The following is a 13,033-nucleotide window of genomic DNA, read 5'->3' as shown; positions in this document are numbered from 1 at the left end:
GCTCCACTTGGAAGGAGCTCTCAACCTCATAGAGGAAAGGGCCCTCACGGTTCCCCATGCAAGTGCACTAAGTACTGAGCATGTGGTGTGAACACAGTGCCTTGATTAAGACTTTAATAAAAGGAACGTAAAGTCTCAATGAAAAAGCGATGTCTGTAAGACTGACAGTATCAAGTGCTTTGTTTCAGGAACCTCTGAGATCAGTGGATTTTTTTACTCCCTCCACTAACATCTATGAAGTCCCTGGGTCGCCAGGCACTGAATGAGGTGCTGGGGGTCCAAGAGAGTAGAACAGGCATAATGTAGATACAACCTCTACCCATATAGAGTCTGGTAGGGAGACAGACACTGATTTAAAAAAATAAACAAGGAGTCATATAAACAAATAAAGTTACAAATTCTGATAAATCCTGTGAAGGAAAAGGGGAGGAAGAGGAGACATCTGGTCATCTGCCTGGGGGTCAGTGGAGGAGTCTCTAAGAGAGTGACATGTAAGCAAAGGTCTACAGGATAACCCCACAGGGCCAGCCATCATCGTTTTGGGGGCAGGGGGGCCGGGGGTGGTGGACGTCATTTTGTAGGAAATTGGTTTTTGCCAATTCACAAAGGATGTGTACTGACAACTCATCTTTCCTTGTGGTTTTCAGTGCCCCAGCTTTGTTCACAATGTTACCCCGCATCCACAGCTAAGCAGTGGACACAGCTGTGCGAGTTGTAGCTCACACTCCCAAGTCACCACTGGTTTCATCGGGCCTTCCAGATCAGAAAACAGAACTCATGACCTCTTAGTCCTGATTTTAAGTAAGACCTTAATTCAGAGAAAAAAAAAATCCCCTGGGTCTATGAAACTTCTGTTAATGAGAAGTATGAATTTAAGAGTGAAGATGGGGGGAGGTGGGGCGCCTAGGTGAGCATCCAACTCTTGATTTCGGCTCAGGTCAGGATCTCATGGTTATGGTTTTGAGCCCCACATCAGGCTCTGTGCTGACAGTGTGGAACCTTTTTGGGATTCTCTCTCCCCTGGTCTATGTGCCTCTGTAGCTTGCAGGCTAGCTCGTGCTCTAAATACATATATACATAAACAAACACACAAACAAACAAATATTAAAAAAAAAGAGTGCATAAGGAATGGCAAGGTTCACACACACAAAAACAAAGCCAAACAATAACAAAACAACTCTTGAGGTTGGCCAGTGTAAGTCAATTGAAAGCTAAATACAGTGAGCCATCTGACTGAGCTAGTGGCCTTCATTTGAGTGTGACTGACAAATGGAGTGGCAGATGTGGTTAGGACAAGCTTTGATGAGCAATGGTGTTCTTTATTTTCCATATGGGAAGGACCTGAGAGCAGGGTAGCAGTGGAGTGGGATGGAGGCTAAGTACGCGATGGAGATACGTCCAAGAGCTGCATCCGTACAGGCCACTGTAATGACAATGCTGTGTCCATTTTGAAGGGGTGGCCAAGGGGGACACGATGAAGACTCAAGTGGTAAAGCCACCCAAACCACCCCTCAACAAGTAGGTAAGTCTTACACATTTTTGTTAACCAGCCTGTTCACCTTCTTCATGGCTGTGACTGGCAGTCACGTGAATTCCAAGAGCTCGAAATACCTGATTACTGGAATTGGGTCAGTAGGTAAGGGGCCATTCCTTAGGCTGCTGAAAGTCAGTGTAGTTGGCAAGAGTTCCTAAGGCAGTAGGCATCAAAAAGATGAGGGTATTGTAAGGGCAATTTCATCCATTTCTAGTTTCCCCCAAATCGTTCTCATATTCTCAAGTCTGAAAAGCCAGAGCAGGGGCTCAGTTCCAAATCTGGGGGAGGAAATACTGCCTTCTTGTCTCTTTCATCTGTTCCTCAGCCCAGCCCTGGAGGTGGGTTCTCAGAAAAAGTAGGACGGTCAGGGGGTCATACCCACCTGTGATTTGCAACAAGGTCATAAGCCTCAGGAATGCGAAAATAGGGGTTTCTTTTCATTTAGACTTTCATTTTCTTAATGCTTATCTATTTTTAGCATGAGTGGGGGAGTCACAGGGGAAGACACAGAATCCGAAGCAGGTTCCAGGCTCTGAGCTGTCAGTACAGAGCCTGACATGGGGCTTGAACCCACAAATGTGAGATCGTGACCTGAGCCAAAGTCAACGCCACCCCGGCGCCCCTCAGAGCTTCACTTCTAACTTCCTGTATGGCACCACCTAGAACAACTCTCATCCCTCAGGCTACTTACAGCTCTTGAAGCAAGCAGGAAGGGGAAACAAGCCAGCCAGATATAATGACAATTTACCAAAAGTAATGGTCCATCCTATCAAAGACCTAAAATAATATCACAAGGTAGGAAAATAAAAATGTGTTCATCAACTCACAGAATGCCTTTGCTGAGAGGAGCCCCTCTGTTTACACGCATATCTCTTCACCCTAATAATGGCCTTTCTGACACCTAAAGTCACCAGGCCATTGAGCTTGTTGGAACAACATCCAAATGAGATACAATCAGCCCTGGTTTGGGTCCCAGGGCTCCATGGGAGTAAAGGGTCTGAGTTCTGGTATGCAGGCTTTATGGTACCTAATAAGGCTTTCAGAGATCTTTTACACTGTTAAGGTTCTCAACCAGAAGGAATGTTTACCGAGCACACGCAATACCAGGTCCTGGGGAGAGACAAAGTATTGTAAAATGAACGCCACCCCACACCTGCTCTCCAGAAGTTCAGAGAAGTGTGGATAGAGCACATCACCCCAGTGTACTCAGAGCGGTGGAGGTACACAGAGGCTGTCGTGGGAACAGATCAGGACACCTGAGCAGCCTGGAGGCTGGGGTGGGACGTGGGGAAAGCTTCCAAGAGGAGCTAATTCCCCAGCCTTGAAGGATGAGGAAGCAGGAGTCAGGCTGGAGTGGGGAGGCATCAAGGTATACGAACAGCTGAACTATCAGGTATGAGGCAGGGGACAATGGCTGCAAAGGGAGACAGTCCCTAAGTGCTGAAGCTTCTGCGTGTGGGGCATCACTGGAATATGCTGCTTTCATAATCAAGTGTTGACAGAAGAAGCAAAAGGCTATGGGGTGCCTAGGTGGCTCAGTCGGTTAAGGGTCCGACTCTTGATTTCGGCTCAGGTCCTGATCTTGCAGTTTGTGAGCTCGAGCCCCGCATCGGGCTCTGCACTGACAGTGCGAAGCCTGCTTGGGATTCTCTCTCTCTCCTTCTCTCTCTGTCCCCCAGCCCCCCTTGGGCTCTCTCTCTCTCTCTCTCTCTCAAAATAAATAAACTCAAAAATTTTTTAAAAAAGCAAAAGGCTAGTTAGGGTACTTCCTTTTACCCCATCCTCAGGCCACCGACAGCTGAGAAGTTCAGGGCTATAGTCCTGTTCAGAGAGAGGCTCACTCACCTATTGGTCTCTACAATTAGCGTCTGGGCTAAACCAGGTGGCGGCTATGGTGCTTGGCTGGAAAAAGACTCCGTGAGCAGAACCCGCCACACATGCTAACACATCAGCTACAAACGCAAATCAGCCCTGCTAAATGTTCCTGCCATGGAATGAGTTCCACCAACCCGAGGGGAACCTTTCATACTTAGCGCGTGCCCTTCACCAAGCAGAGTCATGGACATGACGTTGTGACGGGAGGCAGGAGATCGCCTCTTGCCTAGACTCCACTCGCAGTCTGGGCTGTTGAAGAACTAGTCTCCCTCACCACCCGACAAGCACGAAGTTACGCTTTACAAACTCAGCTGTGAAGCAAGTAGAGGAAACATCTGCCGGGCCCCCCGAGTTTAGGGAGGCAGGGCATAATAGATTCAGGTTGCCTGTGAGTCACTTCTGGGGCAGGGAACAGTTTCCAAATCCCGCCTACGGCAGTGAGTACAAAAACAACTGTTTCTGTGTTTCAGCCTGTGTAGACAGCCATTCCAGCTTTTCTAAAGTCCAGTCTCCTAGAAACTGCGTCCTGGACACCTGCACAGCTTTCCCTGAGGCCTCTGGCTCCTCTCAGGTAAATTTTGCTCTGATCTGCAAGGTAAGAAACCCAAGGTCCCTGAGACTGGAGACCGGTGTAACCTCAGTTCTAAAGCCAAGTGGCCCAGCCCTTTGTCCCTTGCTCCTCTTTTGTCCCCCATTCAACCAACCACAAATGCAAGTCATTAACACGGGTGAGGAACACCTGGGGGAATAAAAACAACACAGAAATCCCTTTGTCCCACGCCTCCCTTCGGATTAGGAGGCCAAGGAGCTGGTGCCTGGTTAATAACAGAATTCCTGTCATCACCTGCCTGGCTCCATTAACCCGCTGCAGCCTGGCCCAAATCTGTCCTGGCTATCAGTTCAGGGCTGTTACTTCTTAGGGGTCAAAGGGGATAAAAATATCCCCCAAACTGATAGTGGCTGTCAGTATGAGCAGTGTGCATTCCCTAAAGGCCCTCATAAAGATTGTTCTTTAAGAATTAAACTGAGGGGACCGGGGGGCTCAGTCGGTTAAGTGTCTGACTTCGGCTCAGATCACGATCTCAAGGCTCGTGGGTTCAAGCCCCGCGTTGGGCTCTGTGCTGGCAGCTCAGGGCCTGGAGCCTACTTTGGATTCTGTGTCTCCCTCTCTCTCTGCCCCTCCCCCACTCATGCTCTGTCTCTCAAAAATAAATAAAACATTAAAGGAAATAAAATAAATGAAAATGAAAATAAAGGAATTAAACTGATAGGCAACTGTATACAGAAAAGTTCAAGACAAAACACTTGGGTCGATGAAAAGTGATATACCAAGATGATAACCTGTGACAAGACAACATCACCTAAGAAGGATGACAGTAGAGGAACCAGGGATGAGATCCCCTGGGGTCACTGTGGTAGGTACCTTTGGAGGTGTCTGTTCAGCTCATTGATCCCTTTCTCAGAGAACTGCCCTGGCATGGTCACAGGGGGGCATGCTAGACACCCTGCAAGCAGCTAACTAGAGCAAGCTGGCCACCCCCTCTCCAGTATCTTTCCCAGAAAATCGGAACTGAGATGGAAAGGTTAATTTAGGCTGTGTGGGGTGCAGGAGCTGAGGAAACGTGAATTAGGAAGCTGAGGTTATCTGTGTTGTGTGACCATGTGACATGTCTTGGTAAAACAGAGTGCTGAAAGCACGGCAGGACAGATGGATGGACAGAAGGATGAGAAAAGGATGGAACAGAAACATAGAGTGAGGCAGAGGCAAGAGATAAGGGCGAATGAGGGAGCCAAGAAGGAAACCACCTGGGCCCATCATGCCTTTCCACTTCCAGATCCGGAAGAGACATGGACAAAGTTGGCCCTCGGGTTCTGTGAAACACACCCTGTATCTCTACATCTTTATTTTCACTTCTCACTTTTTTGCATGACCTTGGGTAAACCGCTTTCTCTACTTGCTACCAGGAGAATTTTAACTGAAACACACAGCAATTCTTAAGGGGCAGAAGGTTCACTTATTCACAAATCTGGGATAACAACACACTACAACGACCATGTGCAGATTAAACCAGAATCAAAGTGCCTTGTCAGGGCCAGGCCCAGAAGAGGCTCCACAAGCAGAAACTGCTGTTATTAGTACATCATGCAAACAGGCTAACGTGTACTCTAGGAGGTCCTGCACCCAGTGCCCAAGTCCCTGATGTCACCAAGACAAAGCACAGCGTGGTAGTGAGGGCCCGGGGCCTCTGGAGCCAGGGCGCCTGAGATGCCAAAGCAGCTCCCGCTATGCTGTATTTATTTTCTGTCTCAAAACTCCAATCTGCAAAACGAGGATAATAAGAGGACTGAACTCACAGGTGTACAAGCATTACATGATTTAAGCTAAGAATGTCCAACGGTGCCAGGCACGCAGTGAATGTTCACTAAGTGTGAGCAAATATCCTCACTATCACTACGGCTTCCACCGTCACGGCCGTCTGCTCCCGGGGCTCTGGCCCCTCTGTGTGTGTGTTGTGGGGGGGGGGGGGGCCGGGGGGGCGCTGTCCTGGGCAGCGGGCTGCCCTGCATGGATGCAGAGATGGTGCCTCTCAGGCTGGCAAGTAGACAGGAATGAAATGGCAGCCAAAACAGCAATGTGAATGTGAGACAGGAATCTGGAGGGTTTAAGGAGTCAGGAGGACACCCACGCCAGCCGCGGGGGCACTTCTGATACTGCGTGGTCATGACCTTGACCTATTAAGGAGAGCTTTGCTTTCTGGGAAGTGATTACAAAGCAAGAGGTCACAAAACTAGATTTGATAACCAAAACATGTCAACCGAGGGCTTCAGTTCCAGCAAGTTTTCTAAGTTTCTAATAGCAGATGATAATATTCTCTACTTTTTAAAAAAAAATTTTTTTTCAACGTTTTTTATTTATTTTTGGGACAGAGAGAGACAGAGCATGAACGGGGGAGGGGCAGAGAGAGAGGGAGACACAGAATCGGAAACAGGCTCCAGGCTCTGAGCCATCAGCCCAGAGCCCGACGCGGGGCTCGAACTCACGGACCGCGAGATCGTGACCTGGCTGAAGTCGGACGCTTAACCGACTGCGCCACCCAGGCGCCCCAATATTCTCTACTTTAAGAGCTTGATAATCATAACTGATACTGTTGCAAAGCAAATGGACTGCTAACATATCAGAGTGGGACTTCTTGTAGTAGCTCTTCGCCCTTTCCATACAGTTGCTTCACTCTTGTCAACAGAGTGAAAAAGATTTTTCTGTTTACAGCAAGAATCCATAGTCTGTACATGTCATCAACAGATATAAATCTTCAGTTGAAGATGTATTACAGCGAGGATGCAGATTGCCTTTCGGAAATAATTCAAAGAATAGCAACAACATTTACAGTTAATGAATTTAGTGACGGTTTTAAAGCAATGTTAAGCTGAGTGCCACATCTAGACTTACCTAAGTTCTCAGCAATTACTTTGGAATTATTTCTGAAACAATAACACACCAACCCTGTATCAAAAGCTGCAGTGTCACTGACTGGTTGTGGGCATGGAGAAGGAAATCCCCAGTAACAGACAGCATTGTGTTGAATTTCTCATAAGTGCTCCTTGCTTTATGATTTTGCTCCAACAAAGTCATCCACAGAGGGAATAGGGCGTTCAAATCAACAGGAAACAGTTATTGACGTCAAAGAGGTCACAGTGGAAAAGCACCCTCATGAGGAAATCTGATTGCACCATGCCTGAACTGGAAACAACTTAAATTTAACCACATTAAGAATGATTACAAAGGCTTCAAGGAAGAAACAAGGACAGGGAATCTAATGGCTTCCTTTTTTTTTTTTTTTTTTTTTTTGGACTTACCATTTTGTGCAGCCCAGAAGATATCAGACATTAATTCAATCACTCAGCAACCCCTCTCTCAAGCCCACAGGCATGATACATCCTGTCTGAGCTCAGGCACTAGTCTTCAGGAAGGTGAAATATGTCTCTAATATAACAAGCCCTTAGCAACCTGCATTTCAAACCTGGAGGGACACTCGACTCTTTCCAAGACCAAGACTTTTCCCAGTTACACTGCCTATCGTCACCTGTAGTGAAATGTGACAAGGCTCACCGACATGTATAACAGACTGGGCTGTGTGAGGCAATCTAACTTGCAGTTCAACACACTGGGAGGCATTTGAACCATAAGATTCATTTTTTTAATGTTTATTTATTTTTGAGAGAGAGAACATGTGCAAGTGAGCAGAGGAGGGGCAGAGGAGAAGGACAGAGGCTCCTAAGTGGGCTCGGCACCGACTGCAGAGAGCCCAATGCGGGGCTTAAATTCACGAACCTCGAGATGACACCCTGAGCCGTTCAGGCACTTAACCGACTGAGCCACCCAGGTGCCCCTGAGCCAGAATATTCTTGAAGCATAACTAAGCAGTCAACATGACTGGAGACAGAGCAATGTCAGGGCTTAAGTCCTTCCACTTCCTGGCAGAGCCCTCTCTGGTCTGACTTTTACTTGAATGATAGCACTCAGTAATTCCCAAGGGGAGAGGGGACAGTGATCAATATCACAAATCAAAATAGCCAAGTGTGTGATTTGCCATTCATGAGAAAATTTATCATAAAATTTTAAACTGCATTGTTTTAAATAGAATTAAATCATCATGTATTTTATACTTTCAAAAAAAAAAAAAATGGTCCACACACATCTTGCCCAGTCTCGTTGGGCTGCACTGGCCTTGTGTGCTTGGTGTTGTTTTCTGTAAAGGACCTGAAACCTCTGAAGGCAGAGCCCGGCTGGAAATGACACATCTCTGCTACCACCAAGCGTAGTGCCTGGACCTGGCAAAGGGTAAATAACCCCTTGGAGAGCTAACATGGCAGGAGGCCATTTCTGGTTTCTATGACGATTTAAACTAGAACATCACAAAAGCTGGAACCCACTGCCAAGATCAGTTCTACCCATTTAGTGTATGTAAGGGCAACGACGTAAACTGCCGTACCTGCAGTTAAAATAGTTCATGGAAGAGCTCGAAATGAGAAGCAGACCTGCTTCACACACCACTTCATTTCCCTTTAAGAATAAAGCTTTGTGGTTTTTTTCTCTGTTTTTTTTTTTCAACATTTATTTATTTTTGGGACAGAGAGAGACAGAGCATGAATGGGGGAGGGGCAGAGAGAGAGGGAGACACAGAATTGGAAACAGGCTCCAGGCTCTGAGCCATCAGCTCAGAGCCCAACACGGGGCTCGAACTCACGGACTGCGAGATCGTGACCTGGCTGAAGTCGGACGCTTAATCGACTGTGCCACCCAGGCGCCCCTCTCTGTTTTTAAAAGTAATTACAGGGGTGCCTGGGTGGCTCAGTCGGTTGAGCATCCAGCTCTTGATTTCAGCTCAGGTCATGGTCTCATGGTTCATGGGATCAAACCCCGCATCCGGCTCTGTGTTGACAACAGGGAGACTCCTTGGGATTCTCTCTCTCTCTCTCTCTCTCTCTCTCTCTCCCTCACTGTCTCCCTCTCTCTGTCTCCCTCTCTCTCTCTCTCCCTCTCTCTCTCTGCCCCTTCCTGGCTTGTGCACACACACTCTCTCTCAAAATAAATAAACGTTAAAAGAATAAGCAAAAGTAATTACAGGTTCATAGTTCAAATGTAGTTATAAAGTAAATACATAGAAAACCGAGGAAAAAAATAAATAAAATGAAAATAAAATCATCTATAATCCTGATACCCAGAGACAGAATCCAAATACAAGGGGAAACAAAACCATTTGTGGCTTTTAGGATACAAGGAACTGGAGATTTCAGGGCAAACAAGAAATTTAACCAGGGTGTTTTAAATTAGAATTTATTTACCCCTTATGTCCTGCTTACCACTCTTTAAAGAACAGAAAAAGAGAACATGAAAAATGTATCTTTCCTTTTCCACTTATATTACATAATATTTCCTGATATACTTAGTCATTGAACTGTGCATTTTTTTAACAGGTGCATACTATTTTCAGTGCTATTTCTATGAAGTCCTACAATTAGCTGGACCTCTATTTAAGTTAATGGAAATAAGAGGATAGTATGAGTATCTACTTAGGATACTTTATGACAAAGATCATTTTTATTAGCCTGGAAACACAGGCATCTTAGAACAGATTACTGCCAACTGGTCATAGTGTTTTGATTCTGAATTAAATTCACAAATTTAAATTCTGAACTTTGGTTTACCAAGAAGATATCTTAGGTTATAATTTCCTTTTTAGAAAAGGTTTCGTCACTTAAAAATATGCACAATAGGATTTTTTTAAATTATTATTTCACATGGTACAACTCTCTGTGTAAAGGTTTTGGTTTAAGCACCAAACAGAAGGTCTATTAAAGATACTTATGGATCTAGGGGTGCCTCAGTGGCTCAGTCAGTTGAGCGTCTGACTCTTGATTCTGGCTTAGGTCATGATTCCAGGGTTATGAGATTGAGCCCCATGCAGAGCTCTGCGCTGAGCATGGAACCTGCTTAAGATTGTCTCTCCCTGTCCCTCCACCCCTCTCCCCTGCTCGCTCGCTCTCTCTCAAAAAAATATAAATAAAATAAAAAACATATTAATGGATTTAGTTTGTACAGGGCTATTGGATAGAGTAAAAATGCCATTTACTTATTTAGATCATTTTTCATGACAGAGGTTCCTAAACTTTGCAGCCTCTTAAAGAAGGCAAGATTTCATCTCTCCGTATGATCTGTGGATGAATTAGACATGTCTGCCTCACAAGAGGAGATTCTGGGTTATAGTTGTCTAAATAATCACTCAGTTAGAGAAGCAGCAAATCAGGCCAAGAATATTCGGTCTGCCTTGAGAGGATGCCTGGGAATCTGTTAGCCAAGAGTCTGTTCTTGCCTCTGCTCTACAGTCTTGTAGTACCTGCCGAATTTCCACCTGGAATGTGCATTCCATGTGCTATTTTGAGTTTTGTTCCTTCTAGCACAGCCACAGCGCATTCTTCTCTGGCCCTTCATCTGGGGAATAATATGTGCTCAAGCAAATGACGCCCCCACAGCCCCTTTCCAAACCCCTTCTGCACTATGGGCCACATACTGATCTCTGCTGTCCATGGAGGAAAAAAGACACAGACTTGACTTATACAAAGGTAGGGAGACCAAAGTAACAGAGGCAGAGTCTAATAAGATGGGAAAGCAATCACCAACAGTCTAAGGGTTTAGCCAGGGGAGAGGATATCATGTTGGCCTTGTAGAGAAGCTTCAGTTGGTTACGTGGAGTTCCGATGGGCCCTTTAAAGTTGCAAGGACCGGAGCAGAGACTAAGACGGCAACACCAACAGTCTCATCCCAGATCCAGGTACAGCTTCCAGTCCTGTGGTGGACTGACTTCATGTGGGCACTGGGTTCCTCCTCCCATGAAAGCACTTCCTTCTGATTCTTCTTTCTGACTTTCTGCCACCCTTCTCCACTCTTACGTAGAATTCTTTTCTCAGCTCTCCTCTCCTATCTACAAACACCTACCGAAATATTTTAAATTACATTTTTGGGGTGCCTGGGTGGCTCAGTCGGTTGAGTGTCTGGCTTTGATTTTGGTTCAAATCATGATCTCACAGTTCATGGGTTCAAGCCCCGTGTAGGGCTCGCACTGACACGGTGGAGCCTGCTTGAGATTCTCTCTCTCCCTCATCTCTGCCCCTCCCCCACTCATATGCACTCTCTCTCTCAACATAAATTAATATTTTTTTAATATTAAAAAAATTACACTTTCTACTATATACCCAGAGGACACTGAGGACACCAAAATCCAATTTCCCATCTGAACCATGTTTCTGATCAACAAACATCTTACCACTTGGCTTCCTGCAAAGTGAATTCATCATACTCTATTCCCCCAGGCTCCCAACTGACCAGAATTGTGACCACTCCTCCCACTCTCTTACCCTAAAAAGTCCTATCGATTCCACCTCCTTAGTATGTCCTTGACTCCACTCAGTGACCGCTGCCTTGGAGCAAGCAGGTCTGACAGGACCCTGTTTCAGCATCCTTACCAGATCTGCTACCCCTGGTCTCTTCTTTCTGCAGAGAGCCACCTCCTAAAATGCACGTCTTCCGTTGCCCTCTGGCTTAAAACCCTTGCTAGCACCCTTCACCTCCATGATTGAGTCTAAGTTCCTTTGCAAAGGATGGCAGGCCCATGATGACTTTGCTTCATCACTACCCACATTTCCCCTCCTACAATCCTGTTGCATCGAATTATTTGGGGTGTCCTAGGCATACCATACATTTTAATCCTCTGTGCCTCTGCATTGCTATCACCTCTGTCCGGGAGGCCCGTCCTGTGTCCTCTCCTCAGCCCTCTATGACTGTAGGGCTCAGATGCATCCTCAAAATACAGCTGAGACCGCTCTTTCTCTCAGAGCCCTTTCAACCTCCGCAAGGGCCAAGTCATGACTTTTCTTCTATCCCATGGTTATAGGTGTCTGTGTTTAAGATGATCCTTGACTGAAAGCAACTAGAGGGCAGGTCCACATTTTGTTTTCCCTTATTGCTTCAGTCCCTGGCACACAATGTGCCCTAAGGAAACATTTACTGAAGTGAATTAGAAATGCAAGATAGACATAATAGTACCATTCAATATAGAAACAGCCAACGTGTCCAGTGGTTAGGGTCTACTTTCAATATTTAGACAGCACTCAGTTCTGAGGTATCTAAAGTATCTGTAACTGTAAGTTGAAATAGCATTTTCCCTGTATGGCAAACAAAAGAAAATAGCAAGCAGGCTTCCCCCAAAGCACACTGGTATTGCTACTGGCACATTTTTCTACACTGGTTGAGAAATGTTTCTTAAAGCTTTGATGATCTCTGCTTGTAAAATCCAGTCATACGCATCACACATGGGATGGAATCTGACTCACAGATAGGCTGGCACCCTTTGCAATTCAGGGTGGAGACGATTTTCATAAAAAGTTACTGATTCAACACCTTGATGGCAAAGTGGAAGCAAATCATTCGATGCCAAAACAAGAGACGCTGTGCTATTTCAATCTCTTGCTTTTAAATATAACCCATTGTAAATATATGCTCGCTGAGCTAATCTTTGGCTCCCTAGACGCCCCAGGCTCTGATACGTCTGCCTTATCGCAGCAGGCTTTGCTGTTCAGAGCTGTTGGCAGTGTGCTAACCCTGGCTCACATTCAACAGACCCGCTACGCTTGCACCCAGTTTCCTCCCAGCCAGGGCCCGAGACTGAGCAAATGCCTCAGTGCAGCCACTGAGAACTGTTACAGGCCCCCAAGCAGGAACTTTGCCTGTCTCAAAGTCAGAAGAGAAAAAAAATGCTTATAATTTTATGAGGAGTATTTAACACACTTTGCTTTGGTCCCTGTAAAGACTAACGTGATCTTCTAGTCCATTTAACTTTCTGTATCTAGGACAGACCACCTGATATTCATATAAGGCAGTGGTTTCCTTTCCCCCACCCCACCCAGGGGACATCTGGCAACATCTGGAGACAACTAGGGAGCTCACATGCAGTGAGCACAGGCCAGGGATGCCTCTGATCCAACAATGCGTAGGACAATCCCCCATAAGAAAAGATTATCCTGCCCCAAATGTCAGGAACAGGAAAATGACATGACACTATGCAAATA

At 45.9% G+C, this 13,033-nt stretch overlaps 1 protein-coding gene across 2 annotated transcripts in view; it reads right to left on the bottom strand.

Moving 5' to 3' along the window:
* PRKCH (protein kinase C eta) overlaps positions 1–13,033 on the bottom strand; it is a 230,490-nt gene that overhangs the window by 72,951 nt on the left and 144,506 nt on the right. The window lies entirely within an intron of this gene.

This window comes from Acinonyx jubatus, chromosome B3 (assembly GCF_027475565.1).
Source record: "Acinonyx jubatus isolate Ajub_Pintada_27869175 chromosome B3, VMU_Ajub_asm_v1.0, whole genome shotgun sequence".
Taxonomy (NCBI): Eukaryota; Metazoa; Chordata; class Mammalia; order Carnivora; family Felidae; genus Acinonyx; species Acinonyx jubatus.
The sequence above is the reverse complement of the archived record's forward strand: the minus strand, read 5'-3'. Positions and strand labels throughout refer to the sequence as shown.